Genomic DNA, 10575 nt, shown 5'->3' with positions numbered 1-10575 from the left:
AGCGCGTCATCCACAGATCCCCCATAACAGTGTGTCCTCCACAGATCCCCCATAACAGCCTGTCCTCCACAGATCCCCCATAACAGTGCGTCATCCACAGATCCCCCATAACAGTGCGTCCTCCACAGATCCCCCATAACAGCGCGTCATCCACAGATCCCCCATAACAGCGCGTCCTCCACAGATCCCCCATAACAGAACGTCATCCACAATCCACAGATCCCCCATAACAGCACGTCATCCACAGATCCCCCATAACAGCGCGTCCTCTACAGATCCCCCATAACAGTGCGTACTCCACAGATCCCCCATAACAGAGCGTCATCCACAGATCCCCCATAACAGCGCATCTTCCACAGATCCCCCATAACAGTACGTCCTCCACAGATCCCCCATAACAGTACATCCTCCACAGATCCCCCATAACAGTGCGTCATCCACAGATCCCCCATAACAGAGCGTCATCCACATATCCCCCATGACAGCGCGTCATCCACAGATCCCCCATAACAGTGCGTCCTCCACAGATCCCCCATAACAGTGCATCCTCCACAGATCCCCCATAACAGTGCATCCTCCACAGATCCCCCATAACAGAGCGTCATCCACAGATCCCCCATAACAGCCTGTCCTCCACAGATCCCCCATAACAGTGTGTCCTCCACAGATCCCCCATAACAGTGTGTCCTCCACAGATCCCCCATAACAGCGCGTCATCCACAGATCCCCCATAACAGAGCGTCATCCACAGATCCCCCATAACAGCCTGTCCTCCAGAGATCCCCCATAACAGCCTGTCCTCCACAGATCCCCCATAACAGTGTGTCCTCCACAGATCCCCCATAACAGCCTGTCCTCCACAGATCCCCATAACAGTGTGTCCTCCACAGATCCCCCATAACAGTACGTCCTCCACAGATCCCCCATAACAGTGCGTCCTCCACAGATCCCCCATAACAGAGCGTCATCCACAGATCCCCCATAACAGCCTGTCCTCCACAGATCCTCCATAACACTGTGTCCTCCACAGATCCCCATAACAGCCTGTCCTCCACAGATCCCCCAAAACAGTGCGTCATCCACAGATCCACCATAACAGTGCATCATTCACAGATCCCATATAACAGTGCATCCTCCACAGATCCCCCATAACAGCCTGTCCTCCACAGATCCCCCATAACAGTGCGTCCTCCACAGATCCCCCATAACAGAGCGTCCTCCACAGATCACCCAAAACAGTGCGTCCTCCACAGATCCCCCATAACAGAGCGTCCTCCACAGATCCCCCATAACAGCGCGTCATCCACAGATCCCCCATAACAGTGCGTCATCCACAGATCCCCCATAACAGTGCGTCCTCCACAGATCCCCCATAACAGCCTGTCCTCCACAGATCCCTCATAACAGCCTGTCCTCCACAGATCCCCCATAACAGTGCGTCCTCCACAGATCCCCCATAACAGTGCGTCATGCACAGATCCCCCATAACAGTGCGTCCTCCACAGATCCCCCATAACAGCGCATCATCCACAGATCCCCCATAACAGTGCGTCATCCACAGATCCCCCATAACAGTGCATCCTCCACAGATCCCCCATAGCAGCCTGTCCTCCACAGATCCCCCATAACAGCCTGTCCTCCACAGATCCCCCATAACAGTGTGTCCTCCACAGATCCCCCATAACAGTGTGTCCTCCGCAGATCCCCCATAACAGTGCGTCATCCGCAGATCCCCCATAACAGTGTGTCCTCCACAGATCCCCCATAACAGCGCGTCCTCCACAGATCCCCCATAACAGCGCGTCATCCACAGATCCCCCATAACAGAGGGTCATCCACAGATCCCCCATAACAGCGCGTCATCCACAGATCCCCCATAACAGTGTGTCCTCCATAGATCCCCCATAACAGCGCGTCATCCGCCGATCCCCCATAACAGCGCGTCATCCACAGATCCTCCATAACAGTGTGTCCTCCACAGATCCCCCATAACAGCCTGTCCTCCACAGATCCCTCAAAACAGTGCGTCATCCACAGATCCCCCATAACAGCGCGTCCTCCACAGATCCCCCATAACAATGTGTCCTCCACAAATCCCACATAACAGCGCGTCATCCACAGATCCCCCATAACAGAGCGTCATCCACAGATCCCCATAACAGCGCATCCTCCACAGATCCCCCATAACAGTGTGTCCTCCACAGATCCCCCATAACAGCCTGTCCTCCACAAATCCCACATAACAGCGCGTCCTCCACAGATCCCCCATAACAGTGTGTCCTCCACAGATCCCCCATAACAGTGCGTCATCCACAGATTCCCCATAACAGCGCGTCATACACAGATCCCCCATAACAGTGTGTCATCCACAGATCCCCCATAACAGCACGTCATCCACAGATCCCCCATTACAGAGCGTCCTCCACAGATCCCCCATAACAGTGCGTCATCCACAGATCCCCCATAACAGCGCGTCCTCCACAGATCCCCCATAACAGTGTGTCCTCCACAAATCCCACATAACAGCGCGTCATCCACAGATCCCCCATAACAGAGCGTCATCCACAGATCCCCATAACAGCGCGTCCTCCACAGATCCCCCATAACAGTGCGTCATCCACAGATCCCCCATAACAGAGCGTCCTCCACAGATCCCCCATAACAGTGCGTCATCCACAGATCCCCCATAACAGCGCGTCATCCACAGATCCCCCATTACAGAGCGTCCTCCACAGATCCCCCATAACAGAGCGTCATCCACAGATCCCCCATAACAGCGCGTCATCCACAGATCCCCCAAATCAGAGCGTCCTCCACAGATCCCCCATAACAGCGCGTCATCCACAGATCCCCCATAACAGAGCGTCATCCACAGATCCCCCATAACATAGCGTCATCCACAGATCCCCCATAACAGAGCATCATCCACAGATCCCCCATAACAGTGCATCATCCACAGATCCCCCATAACAGTGCGTCATCCACAGATCCCCCATAACAGTGCGTCCTCCACAGATCCCCCATAACAGCGCGTCATCCACAGATCCCCCATAACAGCGCGTCCTCCACAGATCCCCCATAACAGAACGTCATCCACAATCCACAGATCCCCCATAACAGCACGTCATCCACAGATCCCCCATAACAGCGCGTCCTCTACGGATCCCCCATAACAGTGCGTCCTCCACAGATCCCCCATAACAGAGCGTCATCCACAGATCCCCCATAACAGCGCATCTTCCACAGATCCCGCATAATAGTGCGTCCTCCACAGATCCCCCATAACAGTACATCCTCCACAGATCCCCCATAACAGTGCGTCATCCACAGATCCCCCATAACAGAGCGTCATCCACATATCCCCCATGACAGCGCGTCATCCACAGATCCCCATAACAGTGCGTCCTCCACAGATCCCCCATAACAGTGCATCCTCCACAGATCCCCCATAACAGTGCATCCTCCACAGATCCCCCATAACAGAGCGTCATCCACAGATCCCCCATAACAGCCTGTCCTCCAGAGATCCCCCATAACAGCCTGTCCTCCACAGATCCCCCATAAGTGTGTCCTCAACAGATCCCCCATAACAGCCTGTCCTCCACAGATCCCCATAACAGTGTGTCCTCCACAGATCCCCCATAACAGTACGTCCTCCACAGATCCCCCATAACAGTGCGTCCTCCACAGATCCCCCATAACAGAGCGTCATCCACAGATCCCCCATAACAGCCTGTCCTCCACAGATCCTCCATAACAGTGTGTCCTCCACAGATCCCCATAACAGCCTGTCCTCCACAGATCCCCCAAAACAGTGCGTCATCCACAGATCCACCATAACAGTGCATCATCCACAGATCCCCCATAACAGTGCATCCTCCACAGATCCCCCATAACAGCCTGTCCTCCACAGATCCCCCATAACAGTGCGTCCTCCACAGATCCCCCATAACAGAGCGTCCTCCACAGATCACCCAAAACAGTGCGTCCTCCACAGATCCCCCATAACAGAGCGTCCTCCACAGATCCCCCATAACAGCGCGTCATCCACAGATCCCCCATAACAGTGCGTCATCCACAGATCCCCCATAACAGTGCGTCCTCCACAGATCCCCCATAACAGCCTGTCCTCCACAGATCCCTCATAACAGCCTGTCCTCCACAGATCCCCCATAACAGTGCATCCTCCACAGATCCCCCATAACAGTGCATCATCCACAGATCCCCCATAACAGTGCGTCCTCCACAGATCCCCCATAACAGCGCGTCATCCACAGATCCCCCATAACAGTGCGTCATCCACAGATCCCCCATAACAGTGCATCCTCCACAGATCCCCCATAGCAGCCTGTCCTCCACAGATCCCCCATAACAGCCTGTCCTCCACAGATCCCCCATAACAGTGTGTCCTCCACAGATCCCCCATAACAGTGTGTCCTCCGCAGATCCCCCATAACAGTGCGTCATCCGCAGATCCCCCATAACAGTGTGTCCTCCACAGATCCCCCATAACAGCGCGTCATCCACAGATCCCCCATAACAGAGGGTCATCCACAGATCCCCCATAACAGCGCGTCATCCACAGATCCCCCATAACAGTGTGTCCTCCATAAATCCCCCATAACAGCGCATCATCCGCCGATCCCCCATAACAGCGCGTCATCCACAGATCCTCCATAACAGTGTGTCCTCCACAGATCCCCCATAACAGCCTGTCCTCCACAGATCCCTCAAAACAGTGCGTCATCCACAGATCCCCCATAACAGCGCGTCCTCCACAGATCCCCATAACAATGTGTCCTCCACAAATCCCACATAACAGCGCGTCATCCACAAATCCCCCATAACAGAGCGTCATCCACAGATCCCCATAACAGCGCATCCTCCACAGATCCCCCATAACAGTGTGTCCTCCACAGATCCCCCATAACAGCCTGTCCTCCACAAATCCCACATAACAGCGCGTCCTCCACAGATCCCCCATAACAGTGTGTCCTCCACAGATCCCCCATAACAGTGCGTCATCCACAGATTCCCCATAACAGCGCGTCATACACAGATCCCCCATAACAGTGTGTCATCCACAGATCCCCCATAACAGCGCGTCATCCACAGATCCCCCATTACAGAGCGTCCTCCACAGATCCCCCATAACAGTGCGTCATCCACAGATCCCCCATAACAGCGCGTCCTCCACAGATCCCCCATAACAGTGTGTCCTCCACAAATCCCACATAACAGCGCGTCATCCACAGATCCCCCATAACAGAGCGTCATCCACAGATCCCCATAACAGCGCGTCCTCCACAGATCCCCCATAACAGTGCGTCATCCACAGATCCCCCATAACAGAGCGTCCTCCACAGATCCCCCATAACAGTGCGTCATCCACAGATCCCCCATAACAGCGCGTCATCCACAGATCCCCCATTACAGAGCGTCCTCCACAGATCCCCCATAACAGAGCGTCATCCACAGATCCCCCATAACAGAGCGTCATCCACAGATCCCCCATAACAGCGCGTCATCCACAGATCCCCCAAATCAGAGCGTCCTCCACAGATCCCCCATAACAGCGCGTCATCCACAGATCCCCCATAACAGAGCGTCATCCACAGATCCCCCATAACAGAGCGTCATCCACAGATCCCCCATAACAGAGCATCATCCACAGATCCCCCATAACAGTGCATCATCCACAGATCCCCCATAACAGTGCGTCATCCACAGATCCCCCATAACAGTGCGTCATCCACAGATCCCCCATAACAGAGCGTCATCCACAGATCCCCCATAACAGAGCGTCATCCACAGATCCCCCATAACAGTTCGTCATCCACAGATCCCCCATAACAGAGCGTACTCCACAGATCCCCCATAACAGTGCATCCTCCACTGATCCCCCATAACAGTGCGTCATCCACAGATCCCCCATAACAGAGCGTCATCCACAGATCCCCCATAACAGCGCGTCATCCACAGATCCCCCATAACAGTGTGTCCTCCACAGATCCCCATAACAGTGTGTCCTCCACAGATCCCCCATAACAGTGTGTCCTCCACAGATCCCCCATAACAGCGCGTCATCCACAGATCCCCATAACAGAGCGTCATCCACAGATCCCCCATAACAGCGCGTCATCCACAGATCCCCCATAACAGAGCGTCCTCCACAGATCCCCCATAACAGTGCGTCATCCACAGATCTCCCATAACAGCGCGTCATCCACAGATCCCCCATAACAGAGCGTCCTCCACAGATCCCCCATAACAGTGCGTCCTCCACAGATCCCCCATAACAGCCTGTCCTCCACAGATCCCTCATAACAGCCTGTCCTCCACAGATCCCCCATAACAGTGCGTCCTCCACAGATCCCCCATAACAGTGCGTCATCCACAGATCCCCCATAACAGTGCGTCCTCCACAGATCCCCCATAACAGCGCGTCATCCACAGATCCCCCATAACAGTGCGTCATCCACAGATCCCCCATAACAGTGCATCCTCCACAGATCCCCCATAGCAGCCTGTCCTCCACAGATCCCCCATAACAGCCTGTCCTCCACAGATCCCCCATAACAGTGTGTCCTCCACAGATCCCCCATAACAGTGTGTCCTCCGCAGATCCCCCATAACAGTGCGTCATCCGCAGATCCCCCATAACAGTGTGTCCTCCACAGATCCCCCATAACAGCGCGTCATCCACAGATCCCCCATAACAGAGGGTCATCCACAGATCCCCCATAACAGCGCGTCATCCACAGATCCCCCATAACAGTGTGTCCTCCATAAATCCCCCATAACAGCGCGTCATCCGCCGATCCCCCATAACAGCGCGTCATCCACAGATCCTCCATAGCAGTGTGTCCTCCACAGATCCCCCATAACAGCCTGTCCTCCACAGATCCCTCAAAACAGTGCGTCATCCACAGATCCCCCATAACAGCGCGTCCTCCACAGATCCCCATAACAATGTGTCCTCCACAAATCCCACATAACAGCGCGTCATCCACAAATCCCCCATAACAGAGCGTCATCCACAGATCCCCATAACAGCGCATCCTCCACAGATCCCCCATAACAGTGTGTCCTCCACAGATCCCCCATAACAGCCTGTCCTCCACAAATCCCACGTAACAGCGCGTCCTCCACAGATCCCCCATAACAGTGTGTCCTCCACAGATCCCCCATAACAGTGCGTCATCCACAGATTCCCCATAACAGCGCGTCATACACAGATCCCCCATAACAGTGTGTCATCCACAGATCCCCCATAACAGCGCGTCATCCACAGATCCCCCATTACAGAGCGTCCTCCATAGATCCCCCATAACAGTGCGTCATCCACAGATCCCCCATAACAGCGCGTCCTCCACAGATCCCCCATAACAGTGTGTCCTCCACAAATCCCACATAACAGCGCGTCATCCACAGATCCCCCATAACAGAGCGTCATCCACAGATCCCCATAACAGCGCGTCCTCCACAGATCCCCCATAACAGTGCGTCATCCACAGATCCCCCATAACAGAGCGTCCTCCACAGATCCCCCATAACAGTGCGTCATCCACAGATCCCCCATAACAGCGCGTCATCCACAGATCCCCCATTACAGAGCGTCCTCCACAGATCCCCCATAACAGAGCGTCATCCACAGATCCCCCATAACAGAGCGTCATCCACAGATCCCCGATAACAGCGCGTCATCCACAGATCCCCCAAATCAGAGCGTCCTCCACAGATCCCCCATAACAGCGCGTCATCCACAGATCCCCCATAACAGAGCGTCATCCACAGATCCCCCATAACAGAGCGTCATCCACAGATCCCCCATAACAGAGCATCATCCACAGATCCCCCATAACAGTGCATCATCCACAGATCCCCCATAACAGTGCGTCATCCACAGATCCCCCATAACAGTGCGTCATCCACAGATCCCCCATAACAGAGCGTCATCCACAGATCCCCCATAACAGAGCGTCATCCACAGATCCCCCATAACAGTTCGTCATCCACAGATCCCCCATAACAGAGCGTCCTCCACAGATCCCCCATAACAGTGCATCCTCCACTGATCCCCCATAACAGTGCGTCATCCACAGATCCCCCATAACAGAGCGTCATCCACAGATCCCCCATAACAGCGCGTCATCCACAGATCCCCCATAACAGTGTGTCCTCCACAGATCCCCATAACAGTGTGTCCTCCACAGATCCCCCATAACAGTGTGTCCTCCACAGATCCCCCATAACAGCGCGTCATCCACAGATCCCCATAACAGAGCGTCATCCACAGATCCCCCATAACAGCGCGTCATCCACAGATCCCCCATAACAGAGCGTCCTCCACAGATCCCCCATAACAGTGCGTCATCCACAGATCTCCCATAACAGAGCGTCCTCCACACATCCCCCATAACAGTGCGTCATCCACAGATCCCCCATAACAGTGCGTCATCCACAGATCCTCCATAACAGCGCGTCATCCACAGATCCCCCATAACGGAGCGTCCTCCACAGATCCCCATAACAGCGCGTCATCCACAGATCCCCCATAACGGAGCGTCCTCCACAGATCCCCCATAACGGAGCGTCATCCACAGATCCCCCATAACAGAGCATCCTCCACAGATCCCCATAACAGCGCGTCCTCCACAGATCCCCCATAACAGAGCGTCATCCACAGATCCCCCATAACAGAGCGTCATCCACAGATCCCCCATAACAGCGCATCTTCCACAGATCCCCCATAACAGTGCGTCCTCCACAGATCCCCCATAACAGTACATCCTCCACAGATCCCCCATAACAGTGCGTCATCCACAGATCCCCCATAACAGAGCGTCATCCACATATCCCCCATGACAGCGCGTCATCCACAGATCCTCCATAACAGTGCGTCCTCCACAGATCCCTCAAAACAGTGCGTCATCCACAGATCCCCCATAACAGCGCGTCCTCCACAGATCCCCCATAACAATGTGTCCTCCACAAATCCCACATAACAGCGCGTCATCCACAGATCCCCCATAACAGAGCGTCATCCACAGATCCCCATAACAGCGCGTCCTCCACAGATCCCCCATAACAGTGTGTCCTCCACAAATCCCACATAACAGCGCGTCATCCACAGATCCCCCATAACAGCGCGTCATCCACAGATCCCCCATAACAGCGCGTCATCCACAGATCCCCCATAACAGCGCATCCTCCACAGATCCCCCATAACAGTGTGTCCTCCACAAATCCCACATAACAGCGCGTCATCCACAGATCCCCCATAACAGCGCGTCATCCACAGATCCCCCATAACAGAGCGTCCTCCACAGATCCCCCATAACAGTGCATCATCCACAGATCTCCCATAACAGCGCGTCATCCACAGATCCCCCATAACAGCGCATCATCCACAGATCTCCCATAACAGCGCATCATCCACAGATCCCCCATAACGGAGCGTCCTCCACAGATCCCCCGTAACAAAGCGTCATCCACAGATCCCCCATAACAGAGCATCCTCCACAGATCCCCATAACAGCGCGTCCTCCACAGATCCCCCATAACAGAGCGTCATCCACAGATCCCCCATAACAGAGCGTCATCCATAGATCCCCCATAACAGCGCATCGTCCAGAGATCCCCCATAACAGTGCGTCCTCCACAGATCCCCCATAACAGTACATCCTCCACAGATCCCCCATAACAGTGCGTCATCCACAGATCCCCCATAACAGAGCGTCATCCACAGATCCCCCATAACAGCGTGTCCTCCACAGATCCCCCATAACAGTGCGTCATCCACAGATCCCCCATAACAGTGCGTCATCCACAGATCCCCCATAACAGCGCGTCATCCACAGATCCCCCATAACAGCGCGTCCTCCACAGATCCCCCATAACAGAACGTCATCCACAGATCCCCCATAACAGCACGTCATCCACAGATCCCCCATAACAGCACGTCATCCACAGATCCCCCATAACAGTGTGTCCTCCACAGATCCCCATAACAGTGTGTCCTCCACAGATCCCCCATAACAGTGTGTCCTCCACAGATCCCCCATAACAGCGCGTCATCCACAGATCCCCATAACAGAGCGTCATCCACAGATCCCCCATAACAGCGCGTCATCCACAGATCCCCCATAACAGAGCGTCCTCCACAGATCCCCCATAACAGTGCGTCATCCACAGATCTCCCATAACAGCGCGTCATCCACAGATCCCCCATAACAGAGCGTCCTCCACAGATCCCCCATAACAGTGCGTCATCCACAGATCCCCCATAACAGCGCGTCATCCACAGATCCCCCATAACGGAGCGTCCTCCACAGATCCCCATAACAGCGCGTCATCCACAGATCCCCCATAACGGAGCGTCCTCCACAGATCCCCCATAACGGAGCGTCATCCACAGATCCCCCATAACAGAGCATCCTCCACAGATCCCCATAACAGCGCGTCCTCCACAGATCCCCCATAACAGAGCGTCATCCACAGATCCCCCATAACAGAGCGTCATCCACAGATCCCCCATAACAGCGCATCTTCCACAGATCCCCCATAACAGTG

This window comes from Phyllobates terribilis, unplaced genomic scaffold (assembly GCF_046119375.1).
Source record: "Phyllobates terribilis strain yellow unplaced genomic scaffold, ASM4611937v1 Scaffold_8__6_contigs__length_399053987, whole genome shotgun sequence".
Classification (NCBI taxonomy): domain Eukaryota; kingdom Metazoa; phylum Chordata; class Amphibia; order Anura; family Dendrobatidae; genus Phyllobates; species Phyllobates terribilis.
This window is presented reverse-complemented; position numbering follows the sequence as displayed.